The sequence below is a fragment of the Pleurodeles waltl genome, unplaced genomic scaffold, assembly GCF_031143425.1.
Source record: "Pleurodeles waltl isolate 20211129_DDA unplaced genomic scaffold, aPleWal1.hap1.20221129 scaffold_72, whole genome shotgun sequence".
NCBI classification, from domain to species: domain Eukaryota; kingdom Metazoa; phylum Chordata; class Amphibia; order Caudata; family Salamandridae; genus Pleurodeles; species Pleurodeles waltl.
Genome location: NW_027150393.1, coordinates 377805 through 395227, shown reverse-complemented (window position 1 = coordinate 395227; position 17423 = coordinate 377805). Strand labels below are relative to the sequence as shown.

Sequence of the window (17423 nt, the reverse complement as noted above, 5' to 3'; positions counted from 1 at the left end):
CAATTCTGAAATGAGGCGGGGGAAAGGAGGTGATTTCCCCATCGAGGGCCATTCCGGGAAATCAGCCAACCTGCGTCTCCCAGGTGAGTGTTTCAGGCCTATGAGCCACTAATATAAATCTCGCCTGATCGAGACTGATTGAGCGCTGATCAAGCAAGTGTGCTTGAATCCAAGAGGCATGCTCCTCTGGCTCAAGAGCTAGCAGGCCCTTCAGTGCTTCTGGTTGGGAAGTCTAAGGTGCAAGGGTCCATGACTTGCAGCGGGTTACAACTACCAGAAAGGGTCTGCTTTTCACATCAGTGCCCTAGTTCAGCTCACTGGCACAGGGCATTTTGACTACCTCTTGCCTTGCTAGAGACAAACAAAAAATCCTTGACAGAAAACATCAATTGCTATGGCACGCTTAGAGAGAGAGAGCCTCCAAATGGCCCTGCTTTTCGGAAAGACGCTTCAGAAGATGTTTCAAATGACTATGCAGCGGCAGTCTAGTTGGTATAGGGGTTTGATTCTCACTTCGGGTGTGAGAGGACCTCGGTTCAAATCCCAGACAAACCCCTACCTTTATAGGTTCAGTCTGTGTTTTAAACAGGAGTATTTCTGTTTTTCACTCTTGTAAGATGTCATGTTGCAATGCAATACATGCTTTATACTGGCGTCGAGACGGTTCAGCATCATGAAGGTATGCGAGATTTCTTTGCAACTGCTTTTCTGTGCTGGAGCAGCAGTGCTCGTAGGAACATTAAATGCACAGTGCTTCTCCATGGTAATTTCGGGTCCAGTTCTGAAATCTCCTCTTGGAATGAAAGTGATCCCAGTTCCTTTCTTCCAAGGGAAGAGATCGTGTTCCGGAAGGCTCAGCTTTGAGCGTCATGAACATTGGCCCTCATCCTTGCATCCCAGTCCAATGCATAGCCACATAAAGCAAGCAGGTGTGTCTGTTTCCATAGTGTGGTGGTTCCAGTACAATGCATAGCCACATGAAGCAAGCCGGCAAGTGTGTCTGTTTGTGTAGTGTAGTGGTTATCATGCGCACCTCACATGCGAAAGGTCCCTGGTTCGAGTCGCTGGGCTTTTTCACAGTATTTGCATTTCCTGCCTCACCTGACAGGCAAGCTGAGATAAAAGAGACTGTGTCTATCCCTCACCATCGTGAGGTACTACGCTCCTGGGGCATCTGTCACAGCTCACCAAGAGGAGTTGCGCCAGCTTACGGCAGTCAGTTGCTCACTGTTTGACCTTTGCAATGAAGCCTGAGCCTACAGCATTCAAGCCAGCCAAGGAAGGAAGGTACGAGAGCGAAAATAGCTTTCCTGCCCTCACCAAGAACACACACCTTGAGCAAATAAAGTGCCAGACTTACAAGGCCCTATCGCAACCGGAGCATCACTTTTAGTGACGCCCCGGTGGCACTATGCACTGCGCGGTATTTACAAGATGGCGTTCAGCCACTTTTTGTGGCTTAACACCACCTTGTAAATACGGCCCCTTAGCACGCAGCGCGTTCCCTGGAAGGGGCGTGCAATGGGTGTTGTTGAGAGTGTGCCACAGCAACACCATAGCATTTTGATGCTGCTCCAGATTTAGGAGTTGGCGTAAATCTGCGTCAGCACCAAAATCCAACGCCATCCCAGGGGTGTCGTTAGAGTGGCGCACTGAGGAGAAATGTTTTCATTTCTCCTTGTTTTTGCTCTTTCTATGTGTGATGCATTCTGCAGCACACATAGAAGTAAGAGCAAATCACCATTGAAGATTTTTTTTTTGGGCAGGAAGGTGTCCCTTCCTGCACAAAAACAATTTCCCCCTCAACGCAGTCATCCTTGTACCATGGTGCAAGAACGGCTGCGTTGGCGCTCAGCAGCTAATTTAGAGCTGGCGCAGGGGGAAGCACAGGGGTGCGCTGTATTCTACTAAATACGGCGCTTCCCTGCATTTTGAAAATGACGGCGCGTGGGGCTTGCAAATTTGGCACAGCGTCGCGCTTAGTCATTTTCTTGTAAATCTGGGCCAAAATGTCTAAAGGATAGAGGCTTTTTATGTCATGTTCGATGAAGACCATGCAAATGACTCTAGTCGTACTGCAGAAGAGAGCACCATGTGCAGTTTCTTGCTTTGGGATGTAGTCTCCCACTCTCTGTCACCAACCCTCCGAGCAGGGTCGGAGCCGTTGCATTTCTGTGCCCAGGCTCGTTGGTCTAGGGGTATGATTCTCGCTTAGGGTGCGAGAGGTCCCGGGTTCAAATCCCGGACGAGCCCATTTTAGCGGAAAACAATCAAATCCTGCTCAAAATACAAAACCCCTCAACATTTCTCATTCCACTCGAAGCATTGTTGCGCAAAACATATTTTTTGCCTCAGGCGAAAAATGGATTACAATGCCTTGGCTTCCTTCCTGCTTGCTCTCAGTGCGCCCTGTGTGATGATTTCACAGGCTCTCCTTCCTGGCATTTAGGCATCAGATATTTGTCTGTCTCTGCCCGCAGCTGTGGGATTTTTCAGGACGTCTGAGTGTATGCATGCTGGCTGACACCGCTGCAATTTTCACACTTACCCCTCGCATTCCGAGCAACTGCTGATAAAGTATAGAGGAAATCGTGCAAACATATGAGGGGAACTGTGCTCCTTCAGTCAAACCAGCAAGCTTGTTTCTGTAGTGTAGTGGTTATCACGTTTGCCTCACACGCGAAAGGTCCCCGGTTCGAGACCGGGCAGAAACACTTGGCAGCAGCAGCTTTTGTGTTTGCTCCCTAAAACCTCAGTCTCTCTCAATGCACACTTAGAAAGAAATGACCTTTAAAAACTTGTGACCTGTGTAAAACGTGCTTTACTATTGCAGGACACTAAAAAGTTATCTGCATCCCTCGGTGGTCGTGCATGTGCATTGTTTCTTGTTCTGTTTTTTTTTTTTTTTCTTGGCCATGTTATATTGTGGGGCCTTTAAAGCTGTGACTTTGATAGGAACATTGCAAGCGGCAAAATCAACAAGTGCAGACTGAAGAGTCCGACCTGCACACTGTTTTGGCTGTCAGGATGGCCGAGTGGTCTAAGGCGCCAGACTCAAGTGAGCTTCATCTTCAGTGAAGCTGAGCCTTCTGGTCTCTTCATGGAGGCGTGGGTTCAAATCCCACTTCTAACAGGTGTATTTTCTTCCCTTAAATCTTGCTCTGCTTGCAGAGCCAGCTCCTCACACCACTATCTTTGGAAGCTGCTGTGGCATGTGAGGAGAAATCCACCAACCCATCGGCTGGGCCCTCCATCAAAATTCTGTGTATTACTGGAAGGGGCGTCTCAGGCACACCTTCTGTTAGAGCTGCACTTTATGACAGTAACTACCATGCTGGTTTCTACTTAAGCAGTTGATTCTATCGTTTGAAGTGAGGCTCTCCTGCCACCTTTTGGGCAAAGAAGACACTGCCCCTGCAACAACAAAGGCAGACAAGCTCAAACTAGGTTTCTTGGTTAGGTGGGCGGAGCATATTGGCAATGGTGCCTCCTTGTGACTTGCAATTTACATGAAGAAGACAGAGAGGCAGCTGGGAGTAGGCAGTACCCATGAACCCCTGAACACTGTCTTGCGACTAGCACACAATTCTGAAATGAGGCGGGGGAAAGGAGGTGATTTCCCCATCGAGGGCCATTCCGGGAAATCAGCCACCCTGCGTCTCCCAGGTGAGTTTTTCAGGCCTATGAGCCACTAATATAAATCTCGCCTGATCGAGCGCTGATCGAGCAAGTGTGCTTGAATCCAAGAGGCATGCTCCTCTGGCTCAAGAGCTAGCAGGCCCTTCAGTGCTTCTGGTTGGGAAGTCTAAGGTGCAAGGGTCCATGACTTGCAGCGGGTTACAACTACCAGAAAGGGTCTGCTTTTCACATCAGTGCCCTAGTTCAGCTCACTGGCACAGGGCATTTTGACTACCTCTTGCCTTGCTAGAGACAAACAAAAAATCCTTGACAGAAAACATCAATTGCTATGGCACGCTTAGAGAGAGAGAGCCTCCAAATGGCCCTGCTTTTCGGAAAGACGCTTCAGAAGATGTTTCAAATGACTATGCAGCGGCAGTCTAGTTGGTATAGGGGTATGATTCTCGCTTCGGGTGTGAGAGGACCTCGGTTCAAATCCCAGACAAACCCCTACCTTTATAGGTTCAGTCTGTGTTTTAAACAGGAGTATTTCTGCTTTTCACTCTTGTAAGATGTCATGTTGCAATGCAATACATGCTTTATACTGGCGTCGAGACGGTTCAGCATCATGAAGGTATGCGAGATTTCTTTGCAACTGCTTTTCTGTGCTGGAGCAGCAGTGCTCGTAGGAACATTAAATGCACAGTGCTTCTCCATGGTAATTTCGGGTCCAGTTCTGAAATCTCCTCTTGGAATGAAAGTGATCCCAGTTCCTTTCTTCCAAGGGAAGAGATCGTGTTCCGGAAGGCTCAGCTTTGAGCGTCATGAACATTGGCCCTCATCCTTGCATCCCAGTCCAATGCATAGCCACATAAAGCAAGCAGGTGTGTCTGTTTCCATAGTGTGGTGGTTCCAGTACAATGCATAGCCACATGAAGCAAGCCGGCAAGTGTGTCTGTTTGTGTAGTGTAGTGGTTATCATGCGCACCTCACATGCGAAAGGTCCCTGGTTCGAGTCGCTGGGCTTTTTCACAGTATTTGCATTTCCTGCCTCACCTGACAGGCAAGCTGAGATAAAAGAGACTGTGTCTATCTCTCACCATTGTGAGGTACTACGCTCCTGGGGCATCTGTCACAGCTCACCAAGAGGAGTTGCGCCAGCTTACGGCAGTCAGTTGCTCACTGTTTGACCTTTGCAATGAAGCCTGAGCCTACAGCATTCAAGCCAGCCAAGGAAGGAAGGTACGAGAGCGAAAATAGCTTTCCTGCCCTCACCAAGAACACACACCTTGAGCAAATAAAGTGCCAGACTTACAAGGCCCTATCGCCACCGGAGCATCACTTTTAGTGACGCCCCGGTGGCACTATGCACTGCGCGGTATTTACAAGATGGCGTTCAGCCACTTTTTGTGGCTTAACACCACCTTGTAAATACGGCCCCTTAGCACGCAGCGCGTTCCCTGGAAGGGGCGTGCAATGGGTGTTGTTGGGAGTGTGCCACAGCAACACCATAGCATTTTGATGCTGCTCCAGATTTAGGAGGTGGCGTAAATCTGCGTCAGCACCAAAATCCAACGCCATCCCAGGGGTGTCGTTAGAGTGGCGCACTGAGGAGAAATGTTTTCATTTCTCCTTGTTTTTGCTCTTTCTATGTGTGATGCATTCTGCAGCACACATAGAAGTAAGAGCAAATCACCATTGAAGATTTTTTTTGTTGGGCAGGAAGGTGTCCCTTCCTGCACAAAAACAATTTCCCCCTCAACGCAGTCATCCTTGTACCATGGTGCAAGAACGGCTGCGTTGGCGCTCAGCAGCTAATTTAGAGCTGGCGCAGGGGGAAGCACAGGGGTGCGCTGTATTCTACTAAATACGGCGCTTCCCTGCATTTTGAAAATGACGGCGCGTGGGGCTTGCAAATTTGGCACAGCGTCGCGCTTAGTCATTTTCTTGTAAATCTGGGCCAAAATGTCTAAAGGATGGAGGCTTTTTATGTCATGTTCGATGAAGACCATGCAAATGACTCTAGTCGTACTGCAGAAGAGAGCACCATGTGCAGTTTCTTGCTTTGGGATGTAGTCTCCCACTCTCTGTCACCAACCCTCCGAGCAGGGTCGGAGCCGTTGCATTTCTGTGCCCAGGCTCGTTGGTCTAGGGGTATGATTCTCGCTTAGGGTGCGAGAGGTCACGGGTTCAAATCCCGGACGAGCCCATTTTAGCGGAAAACAATCAAATCCTGCTCAAAATACAAAACCACTCAACATTTCTCATTCCACTCGAAGCATTGTTGCGCAAAACATATTTTTTGCCTCAGGCAAAAAATGGATTACAATGCCTTGGCTTCCTTCCTGCTTGCTCTCAGTGCGCCCTGTGTGATGATTTCACAGGCTCTCCTTCCTGGCATTTAGGCATCAGATATTTGTCTGTCTCTGCCCGCAGCTGTGGGATTTTTCAGGACGTCTGAGTGTATGCATGCTGGCTGACACCGCTGCAATTTTCACACTTACCCCTCGCATTCCGAGCAACTGCTGATAAAGTATAGAGGAAATCGTGCAAACATATGAGGGGAACTGTGCTCCTTCAGTCAAACCAGCAAGCTTGTTTATGTAGTGTAGTGGTTATCACGTTCGCCTCACACGCGAAAGGTCCCCGGTTTGAGACTGGGCAGAAACACTTGGCAGCAGCAGCTTTTGTGTTTGCTCCCTAAAACCTCAGTCTCTCTCAATGCACACTTAGACAGAAATGACCTTTAAAAACTTGTGACCTGTGTAAAACGTGATTTACTATTGCAGGACGCTAAAAAGTTATCTGCATCCCTCGGTGGTCGTGCATGTGCATTGTTTCTTGTTCTGTTTTTTTTTTTTTTTCTTGGCCATGTTATATTGTGGGGCCTTTAAAGCTGTGACTTTGATAGGAACATTGCAAGCGGCAAAATCAACAAGTGCAGACTGAAGAGTCCGACCTGCACACTGTTTTGGCTGTCAGGATGGCCGAGTGGTCTAAGGCGCCAGACTCAAGTGAGCTTGATCTTCAGTCAAGCTGAGCCTTCTGGTCTCTTCATGGAGGCGTGGGTTCAAATCCCACTTCTAACAGGTGTATTTTCTTCCCTTAAATCTTGCTCTGCTTGCAGAGCCAGCTCCTCACACCACTATCTTTGGAAGCTGCTGTGGCATGTGAGGAGAAATCCACCAACCCATCGGCTGGGCCCTCAATCAAAATTCTGTGTATTACTGGAAGGGGCGTCTCAGGCACACCTTCTGTTAGAGCTGCACTTTATGACAGTAACTACCATGCTGGTTTCTACTTAAGCAGTTGATTCTATTGTTTGAAGTGAGGCTCTCCTGCCACCTTTTGGGCAAAGAAGACACTGCCCCTGCAACAACACAGGCAGACAAGCTCAAACTAGGTTTCTTGGTTAGGTGGGCGGAGCATATTGGCAATGGTGCCTCCTTGTGACTTGCAATTTACATGAAGAAGACAGAGAGGCAGCTGGGAGTAGGCAGTACCCATGAACCCCTGAACACTGTCTTGCGACTAGCACACAATTCTGAAATGAGGCGGGGGAAAGGAGGTGATTTCCCCATCGAGGGCCATTCCGGGAAATCAGCCACCCTGCGTCTCCCAGGTGAGTGTTTCAGGCCTATGAGCCACTAATATAAATCTCGCCTGATCGAGCGCTGATCGAGCAAGTGTGCTTGAATCCAAGAGGCATGCTCCTCTGGCTCAAGAGCTAGCAGGCCCTTCAGTGCTTCTGGTTGGGAAGTCTAAGGTGCAAGGGTCCATGACTTGCAGCGGGTTACAACTACAAGAAAGGGTCTGCTTTTCACATCAGTGCCCTAGTTCAGCTCACTGGCACAGGGCATTTTGACTACCTCTTGCCTTGCTAGAGACAAACAAAAAATCCTTGACAGAAAACATCAATTGCTATGGCACGCTTAGAGAGAGAGAGCCTCCAAATGGCCCTGCTTTTCGGAAAGACGCTTCAGAAGATGTTTCAAATGACTATGCAGCGGCAGTCTAGTTGGTATAGGGGTATGATTCTCGCTTCGGGTGTGAGAGGACCTCGTTCAAATCCCAGACAAACCCCTACCTTTATAGGTTCAGTCTGTGTTTTAAACAGGAGTATTTCTGCTTTTCACTCTTGTAAGATGTCATGTTGCAATGCAATACATGCTTTATACTGGCGTCGAGACGGTTCAGCATCATGAAGGTATGCGAGATTTCTTTGCAACTGCTTTTCTGTGCTGGAGCAGCAGTGCTCGTAGGAACATTAAATGCACAGTGCTTCTCCATGGTAATTTCGGGTCCAGTTCTGAAATCTCCTCTTGGAATGAAAGTGATCCCAGTTCCTTTCTTCCAAGGGAAGAGATCGTGTTCCGGAAGGCTCAGCTTTGAGCGTCATGAACATTGGCCCTCATCCTTGCATCCCAGTCCAATGCATAGCCACATAAAGCAAGCAGGTGTGTCTGTTTCCATAGTGTGGTGGTTCCAGTACAATGCATAGCCACATGAAGCAAGCCGGCAAGTGTGTCTGTTTGTGTAGTGTAGTGGTTATCATGCGCACCTCACATGCGAAAGGTCCCTGGTTCGAGTCGCTGGGCTTTGTCACAGTATTTGCATTTCCTGCCTCACCTGACAGGCAAGCTGAGATAAAAGAGACTGTGTCTATCCCTCACCATCGTGAGGTACTACGCTCCTGGGGCATCTGTCACAGCTCACCAAGAGGAGTTGCGCCAGCTTACGGCAGTCAGTTGCTCACTGTTTGACCTTTGCAATGAAGCCTGAGCCTACAGCATTCAAGCCAGCCAAGGAAGGAAGGTACGAGAGCGAAAATAGCTTTCCTGCCCTCACCAAGAACACACACCTTGAGCAAATAAAGTGCCAGACTTACAAGGCCCTATCGCCACCGGAGCATCACTTTTAGTGACGCCCCGGTGGCACTATGCACTGCGCGGTATTTACAAGATGGCGTTCAGCCACTTTTTGTGGCTTAACACCACCTTGTAAATACGGCCCCTTAGCACGCAGCGCGTTCCCTGGAAGGGGCGTGCAATGGGTGTTGTTGGGAGTGTGCCACAGCAACACCATAGCATTTTGATGCTGCTCCAGATTTAGGAGTTGGCGTAAATCTGCGTCAGCACCAAAATCCAACGCCATCCCAGGGGTGTCGTTAGAGTGGCGCACTGAGGAGAAATGTTTTCATTTCTCCTTGTTTTTACTCTTTCTATGTGTGATGCATTCTGCAGCACACATAGAAGTAAGAGCAAATCACCATTGAAGATTTTTTTTTTGGGCAGGAAGGTGTCCCTTCCTGCACAAAAACAATTTCCCCCTCAACGCAGTCATCCTTGTACCATGGTGCAAGAACGGCTGCGTTAGCGCTCAGCAGCTAATTTAGAGCTGGCGCAGGGGGAAGCACAGGGGTGCGCTGTATTCTACTAAATACGGCGCTTCCCTGCATTTTGAAAATGACGGCGCGTGGGGCTTGCAAATTTGGCACAGCGTCGCGCTTAGTCATTTTCTTGTAAATCTGGGCCAAAATGTCTAAAGGATAGAGGCTTTTTATGTCATGTTCGATGAAGACCATGCAAATGACTCTAGTTGTACTGCAGAAGAGAGCACCATGTGCAGTTTCTTGCTTTGGGATGTAGTCTCCCACTCTCTGTCACCAACCCTCCGAGCAGGGTCGGAGCCGTTGCATTTCTGTGCCCAGGCTCGTTGGTCTAGGGGTATGATTCTCGCTTAGGGTGCGAGAGGTCCCGGGTTCAAATCCCGGACGAGCCCATTTTAGCGGAAAACAATCAAATCCTGCTCAAAATACAAAACCCCTCAACATTTCTCATTCCACTCGAAGCATTGTTGCGCAAAACATATTTTTTGCCTCAGGCGAAAAATGGATTACAATGCCTTGGCTTCCTTCCTGCTTGCTCTCAGTGCGCCCTGTGTGATGATTTCACAGGCTCTCCTTCCTGGCATTTAGGCATCAGATATTTGTCTGTCTCTGCCCGCAGCTGTGGGATTTTACAGGACGTCTGAGTGTATGCATGCTGGCTGACACCGCTGCAATTTTCACACTTACCCCTCGCATTCCGAGCAACTGCTGATAAAGTATAGAGGAAATCGTGCAAACATATGAGGGGAACTGTGCTCCTTCAGTCAAACCAGCAAGCTTGTTTCTGTAGTGTAGTGGTTATCACGTTCGCCTCACACGCGAAAAGTCCCCGGTTCGAGACCGGGCAGAAACATTTGGCAGCAGCAGCTTTTGTGTTTGCTCCCTAAAACCTCAGTCTCTCTCAATGCACACTTAGACAGAAATGACCTTTAAAAACTTGTGACCTGTGTAAAACGTGCTTTACTATTGCAGGACGCTAAAAAGTTATCTGCATCCCTCGGTGGTCGTGCATGTGCATTGTTTCTTGTTCTGTTTTTTTTTTTTTTTCTTGGCCATGTTATATTGTGGGGCCTTTAAAGCTGTGACTTTGATAGGAACATTGCAAGCGGCAAAATCAACAAGTGCAGACTGAAGAGTCCGACCTGCACACTGTTTTGGCTGTCAGGATGGCCGAGTGGTCTAAGGCGCCAGACTCAAGTGAGCTTGATCTTCAGTGAAGCTGAGCCTTCTGGTCTCTTCATGGAGGCGTGGGTTCAAATCCCACTTCTAACAGGTGTATTTTCTTCCCTTAAATCTTGCTCTGCTTGCAGAGCCAGCTCCTCACACCACTATCTTTGGAAGCTGCTGTGGCATGTGAGGAGAAATCCACCAACCCATCGGCTGGGCCCTCAATCAAAATTCTGTGTATTACTGGAAGGGGCGTCTCAGGCACACCTTCTGTTAGAGCTGCACTTTATGACAGTAACTACCATGCTGGTTTCTACTTAAGCAGTTGATTCTATTGTTTGAAGTGAGGCTCTCCTGCCACCTTTTGGGCAAAGAAGACACTGCCCCTGCAACAACACAGGCAGACAAGCTCAAACTAGGTTTCTTGGTTAGGTGGGCGGAGCATATTGGCAATGGTGCCTCCTTGTGACTTGCAATTTACATGAAGAAGACAGAGAGGCAGCTGGGAGTAGGCAGTACCCATGAACCCCTGAACACTGTCTTGCGACTAGCATACAATTCTGAAATGAGGCGGGGGAAAGGAGGTGATTTCCCCATCGAGGGCCATTCCGGGAAATCAGCCACCCTGCGTCTCCCAGGTGAGTGTTTCAGGCCTATGAGCCACTAATATAAATCTCGCCTGATCGAGCCTGATCGAGCAAGTGTGCTTGAATCCAAGAGGCATGCTCCTCTGGCTCAAGAGCTAGCAGGCCCTTCAGTGCTTCTGGTTGGGAAGTCTAAGGTGCAAGGGTCCATGACTTGCAGCGGGTTACAACTACCAGAAAGGGTCTGCTTTTCACATCAGTGCCCTAGTTCAGCTCACTGGCACAGGGCATTTTGACTACCTCTTGCTTTGCTAGAGACAAACAAAAAATCCTTGACAGAAAACATCAATTGCTATGGCACGCTTAGAGAGAGAGAGCCTCCAAATGGCCCTGCTTTTCGGAAAGACGCTTCAGAAGATGTTTCAAATGACTATGCAGCGGCAGTCTAGTTGGTATAGGGGTATGATTCTCGCTTCGGGTGTGAGAGGACCTCGGTTCAAATCCCAGACAAACCCCTACCTTTATAGGTTCAGTCTGTGTTTTAAACAGGAGTATTTCTGCTTTTCACTCTTGTAAGATGTCATGTTGCAATGCAATACATGCTTTATACTGGCGTCGAGACGGTTCAGCATCATGAAGATATGCAAGATTTCTTTGCAACTGCTTTTCTGTGCTGGAGCAGCAGTGCTCGTAGGAACATTAAATGCACAGTGCTTCTCCATGGTAATTTCGGGTCCAGTTCTGAAATCTCCTCTTGGAATGAAAGTGATCCCAGTTCCTTTCTTCCAAGGGAAGAGATCGTGTTCCGGAAGGCTCAGCTTTGAGCGTCATGAACATTGGCCCTCATCCTTGCATCCCAGTCCAATGCATAGCCACATAAAGCAAGCAGGTGTGTCTGTTTCCATAGTGTGGTGGTTCCAGTACAATGCATAGCCACATGAAGCAAGCCGGCAAGTGTGTCTGTTTGTGTAGTGTAGTGGTTATCATGCGCACCTCACATGCGAAAGGTCCCTGGTTCGAGTCGCTGGGCTTTTTCACAGTATTTGCATTTCCTGCCTCACCTGACAGGCAAGCTTAGATAAAAGAGACTGTGTCTATCCCTCACCATCGTGAGGTACTACGCTCCTGGGGCATCTGTCACAGCTCACCAAGAGGAGTTGCGCCAGCTTACGGCAGTCAGTTGCTCACTGTTTGACCTTTGCAATGAAGCCTGAGCCTACAGCATTCAAGCCAGCCAAGGAAGGAAGGTACGAGAGCGAAAATAGCTTTCCTGCCCTCACCAAGAACACACACCTTGAGCAAATAAAGTGCCAGACTTACAAGGCCCTATCGCCACCGGAGCATCACTTTTAGTGACGCCCCGGTGGCACTATGCACTGCGCGGTATTTACAAGATGGCGTTCAGCCACTTTTTGTGGCTTAACACCACCTTGTAAATACGGCCCCTTAGCACGCAGCGCGTTCCCTGGAAGGGGCGTGCAATGGGTGTTGTTGGGAGTGTGCCACAGCAACACCATAGCATTTTGATGCTGCTCCAGATTTAGGAGTTGGCGTAAATCTGCGTCAGCACCAAAATCCAACGCCATCCCAGGGGTGTCGTTAGAGTGGCGCACTGAGGAGAAATGTTTTCATTTCTCCTTGTTTTTGCTCTTTCTATGTGTGATGCATTCTGCAGCACACATAGAAGTAAGAGCAAATCACCATTGAAGATTTTTTTTTTGGGCAGGAAGGTGTCCCTTCCTGCACAAAAACAATTTCCCCCTCAACGCAGTCATCCTTGTACCATGGTGCAAGAACGGCTGCGTTGGCGCTCAGCAGCTAATTTAGGGCTGGCGCAGGGGGAAGCACAGGGGTGCGCTGTATTCTACTAAATACGGCGCTTCCCTGCATTTTGAAAATGACGGCGCGTGGGGCTTGCAAATTTGGCACAGCGTCGCGCTTAGTCATTTTCTTGTAAATCTGGGCCAAAATGTCTAAAGGATAGAGGCTTTTTATGTCATGTTCGATGAAGACCATGCAAATGACTCTAGTCGTACTGCAGAAGAGAGCACCATGTGCAGTTTCTTGCTTTGGGATGTAGTCTCCCACTCTCTGTCACCAACCCTCCGAGCAGGGTCGGAGCCGTTGCATTTCTGTGCCCAGGCTCGTTGGTCTAGGGGTATGATTCTCGCTTAGGGTGCGAGAGGTCCCGGGTTCAAATCCCGGACGAGCCCATTTTAGCGGAAAACAATCAAATCCTGCTCAAAATACAAAACCCCTCAACATTTCTCATTCCACTCGAAGCATTGTTGCGCAAAACATATTTTTTGCCTCAGGCGAAAAATGGATTACAATGCCTTGGCTTCCTTCCTGCTTGCTCTCAGTGCGCCCTGTGTGATGATTTCACAGGCTCTCCTTCCTGGCATTTAGGCATCAGATATTTGTCTGTCTCTGCCCGCAGCTGTGGGATTTTTCAGGACGTCTGAGTGTATGCATGCTGGCTGACACCGCTGCAATTTTCACACTTACCCCTCGCATTCCGAGCAACTGCTGATAAAGTATAGAGGAAATCGTGCAGACATATGAGGGGAACTGTGCTCCTTCAGTCAAACCAGCAAGCTTGTTTCTGCAGTGTAGTGGTTATCACGTTAGCCTCACACGCGTAAGGTCCCCGGTTCGAGACCCGGCAGAAACACTTGGCAGCAGCAGCTTTTGTGTTTGCTCCCTAAAACCTCAGTCTCTCTCAATGCACACTTAGACAGAAATGACCTTTAAAAACTTGTGACCTGTGTAAAACGTGCTTTACTATTGCAGGACGCTAAAAAGTTATCTGCATCCCTCGGTGGTCGTGCATGTGCATTGTTTCTTGTTCTGTTTTTTTTTTTTTTTCTTGGCCATGTTATATTGTGGGGCCTTTAAAGCTGTGACTTTGATAGGAACATTGCAAGCGGCAAAATCAACAAGTGCAGACTGAAGAGTCCGACCTGCACACTGTTTTGGTTGTCAGGATGGCCGAGTGGTCTAAGGCGCCAGACTCAAGAGAGCTTGATCTTCAGTGAAGCTGAGCCTTCTGGTCTCTTCATGGAGGCGTGGGTTCAAATCCCACTTCTAACAGGTGTATTTTCTTCCCTTAAATCTTGCTCTGCTTGCAGAGCCAGCTCCTCACACCACTATCTTTGGAAGCTGCTGTGGCATGTGAGGAGAAATCCACCAACCCATCGGCTGGGCCCTCAATCAAAATTCTGTGTATTACTGGAAGGGGCGTCTCAGGCACACCTTCTGATAGAGCTGCACTTTATGACAGTAACTACCATGCTGGTTTCTACTTAAGCAGTTGATTCTATCGTTTGAAGTGAGGCTCTCCTGCCACCTTTTGGGCAAAGAAGACACTGCCCCTGCAACAACACAGGCAGACAAGCTCAAACTAGGTTTCTTGGTTAGGTGGGCGGAGCATATTGGCAATGGTGCCTCCTCGTGACTTGCAATTTACATGAAGAAGACAGAGAGGCAGCTGGGAGTAGGCAGTACCCATGAACCCCTGAACACTGTCTTGCGACTAGCACACAATTCTGAAATGAGGCGGGGGAAAGGAGGTGATTTCCCCATCAAGGGCCATTCCGGGAAATCAGCCACCCTGCGTCTCCCAGGTGAGTGTTTCAGGCCTATGAGCCACTAATATAAATCTCGCCTGATCGAGCGCTGATAGAGCAAGTGTGCTTGAATCCAAGAGGCATGCTCCTCTGGCTCAAGAGCTAGCAGGCCCTTCAGTGCTTCTGGTTGGGAAGTCTAAGGTGCAAGGGTCCATGACTTGCAGCGGGTTACAACTACCAGAAAGGGTCTGCTTTTCACATCAGTGCCCTAGTTCAGCTCACTGGCACAGGGCATTTTGACTACCTCTTGCCTTGCTAGAGACAAACAAAAAATCCTTGACAGAAAACATCAATTGCTATGGCACGCTTAGAGAGAGAGAGCCTCCAAATGGCCCTGCTTTTCGGAAAGACGCTTCAGAAGATGTTTCAAATGACTATGCAGCAGCAGTCTAGTTGGTATAGGGGTATGATTCTCGCTTCGGGTGTGAGAGGACCTCGGTTCAAATCCCAGACAAACCCCTACCTTTATAGGTTCAGTCTGTGTTTTAAACAGGAGTATTTCTGCTTTTCACTCTTGTAAGATGTCATGTTGCAATGCAATACATGCTTTATACTGGCGTCGAGACGGTTCAGCATCATGAAGGTATGCGAGATTTCTTTGCAACTGCTTTTCTGTGCTGGAGCAGCAGTGCTCGTAGGAACATTAAATGCACAGTGCTTCTCCATGGTAATTTCGGGTCCAGTTCTGAAATCTCCTCTTGGAATGAAAGTGATCCCAGTTCCTTTCTTCCAAGGGAAGAGATCGTGTTCCGGAAGGCTCAGCTTTGAGCGTCATGAACATTGGCCCTCATCCTTGCATCCCAGTCCAATGCATAGCCACATAAAGCAAGCAGGTGTGTCTGTTTCCATAGTGTGGTGGTTCCAGTACAATGCATAGCCACATGAAGCAAGCCGGCAAGTGTGTCTGTTTGTGTAGTGTAGTGGTTATCATGCGCACCTCACATGCGAAAGGTCCCTGGTTCGAGTCGCTGGGCTTTTTCACAGTATTTGCATTTCCTGCCTCACCTGACAGGCAAGCTGAGATAAAAGAGACTGTGTCTATCCCTCACCATCGTGAGGTACTACGCTCCTGGGGCATCTGTCACAGCTCACCAAGAGGAGTTGCGCCAGCTTATGGCAGTCAGTTGCTCACTGTTTGACCTTTGCAATGAAGCCTGAGCCTACAGCATTCAAGCCAGCCAAGGAAGGAAGGTACGAGAGCGAAAATAGCTTTCCTGCCCTCACCAAGAACACACACCTTGAGCAAATAAAGTGCCAGACTTACAAGGCCCTATCGCCACCGGAGCATCACTTTTAGTGACGCCCCGGTGGCACTATGCACTGCGCGGTATTTACAAGATGGCGTTCAGCCACTTTTTGTGGCTTAACACCACCTTGTAAATACGGCCCCTTAGCACGCAGCGCGTTCCCTGGAAGGGGCGTGCAATGGGTGTTGTTGGGAGTGTGCCACAGCAACACCATAGCATTTTGATGCTGCTCCAGATTTAGGAGTTGGCGTAAATCTGCGTCAGCACCAAAATCCAACGCCATCCCAGGGGTGTCGTTAGAGTGGCGCACTGAGGAGAAATGTTTTCATTTCTCCTTGTTTTTGCTCTTTCTATGTGTGATGCATTCTGCAGCACACATAGAAGTAAGAGCAAATCACCATTGAAGATTTTTTTTTGGGCAGGAAGGTGTCCCTTCCTGCACAAAAACAATTTCCCCCTCAACGCAGTCATCCTTGTACCATGGTGCAAGAACGGCTGCGTTGGCGCTCAGCAGCTAATTTAGAGCTGGCGCAGGGGGAAGCACAGGGGTGCGCTGTATTCTACTAAATACGGCGCTTCCCTGCATTTTGAAAATGACGGCGCGTGGGGCTTGCAAATTTGGCACAGCGTCGCGCTTAGTCATTTTCTTGTAAATCTGGGCCAAAATGTCTAAAGGATAGAGGCTTTTTATGTCATGTTCGATGAAGACCATGCAAATGACTCTAGTCGTACTGCAGAAGAGAGCACCATGTGCAGTTTCTTGCTTTGGGATGTAGTCTCCCACTCTCTGTCAACAACCCTCCGAGCAGCGTCGGAGCTGTTGCATTTCTGTGCCCAGGCTCGTTGGTCTAGGGGTATGATTCTTGCTTAGGGTGCGAGAGGTCCCGGGTTCAAATCCCGGACGAGCCCATTTTAGCGGAAAACAATCAAATCCTGCTCAAAATACAAAACCCCTCAACATTTCTCATTCCACTCGAAGCATTGTTGCGCAAAACATATTTTTTGCCTCAGGCGAAAAATGGATTACAATGCCTTGGCTTCCTTCCTGCTTGCTCTCAGTGCGCCCTGTGTGATGATTTCACAGGCTCTCCTTCCTGGCATTTAGGCATCAGATATTTGTCTGTCTCTGCCCGCAGCTGTGGGATTTTTCAGGACGTCTGAGTGTATGCATGCTGGCTGACACCGCTGCAATTTTCACACTTACCCCTCGCATTCCGAGCAACTGCTGATAAAGTATAGAGGAAATCGTGCAAACATATGAGGGGAACTGTGCTCCTTCAGTCAAACCAGCAAGCTTTTTTCTGTAGTGTAGTGGTTATCACGTTTGCCTCACACGCGAAAGGTCCCCGGTTCGAGACCGGGCAGAAACACTTGGCAGCAGCAGCTTTTATGTTTGCTCCCTAAAACCTCAGTCTCTCTCAATGCACACTTAGACAGAAATGACCTTTAAAAACTTGTGACCTGTGTAAAACGTGCTTTACTATTGCAGGACGCTAAAAAGTTATCTGCATCCCTCGGTGGTCGTGCATGTGCATTGTTTCTTGTTCTGTTTTTTTTTTTTTTTCTTGGCCATGTTATATTGTGGGGCCTTTAAAGCTGTGACTTTGATAGGAACATTGCAAGCGGCAAAATCAACAAGTGCAGACTGAAGAGTCCGACCTGCACACTGTTTTGGCTGTCAGGATGGCCGAGTGGTCTAAGGCGCCAGACTCAAGAGAGCTTGATCTTCAGTGAAGCTGAGCCTTCTGGTCTCTTCATGGAGGCGTGGGTTCAAATCCCACTTCTAACA

The 17423-nt window shown here is 48.6% G+C and overlaps 7 non-coding genes across 7 annotated transcripts; all 7 read left to right on the top strand.

Annotated features, from left to right (window-relative positions):
• The first annotated feature begins 2181 nt into the window (after nt 1-2181).
• On the top strand, nt 2182-2253 carry TRNAP-AGG (transfer RNA proline (anticodon AGG)). The gene has a single exon. It is a non-coding gene; the product is annotated as a tRNA-Pro (tRNA).
• Nucleotides 2254-2641: 388 nt separating this feature from the next.
• TRNAV-CAC (transfer RNA valine (anticodon CAC)) lies at nt 2642-2714 on the top strand. Its single transcript has one exon. It is a non-coding gene; the product is annotated as a tRNA-Val (tRNA).
• A 3041-nt stretch (nt 2715-5755) lies between these two features.
• On the top strand, nt 5756-5827 carry TRNAP-AGG (transfer RNA proline (anticodon AGG)). Its single transcript has one exon. It is a non-coding gene; the product is annotated as a tRNA-Pro (tRNA).
• A 3500-nt stretch (nt 5828-9327) lies between these two features.
• Nucleotides 9328-9399, top strand: TRNAP-AGG (transfer RNA proline (anticodon AGG)). Its single transcript has one exon. It is a non-coding gene; the product is annotated as a tRNA-Pro (tRNA).
• Nucleotides 9400-9787: 388 nt separating this feature from the next.
• TRNAV-CAC (transfer RNA valine (anticodon CAC)) lies at nt 9788-9860 on the top strand. The gene has a single exon. It is a non-coding gene; the product is annotated as a tRNA-Val (tRNA).
• A 3039-nt stretch (nt 9861-12899) lies between these two features.
• Nucleotides 12900-12971, top strand: TRNAP-AGG (transfer RNA proline (anticodon AGG)). The gene has a single exon. It is a non-coding gene; the product is annotated as a tRNA-Pro (tRNA).
• Nucleotides 12972-16471: 3500 nt separating this feature from the next.
• On the top strand, nt 16472-16543 carry TRNAP-AGG (transfer RNA proline (anticodon AGG)). Its single transcript has one exon. It is a non-coding gene; the product is annotated as a tRNA-Pro (tRNA).
• Nucleotides 16544-17423: the final 880 nt, after the last annotated feature.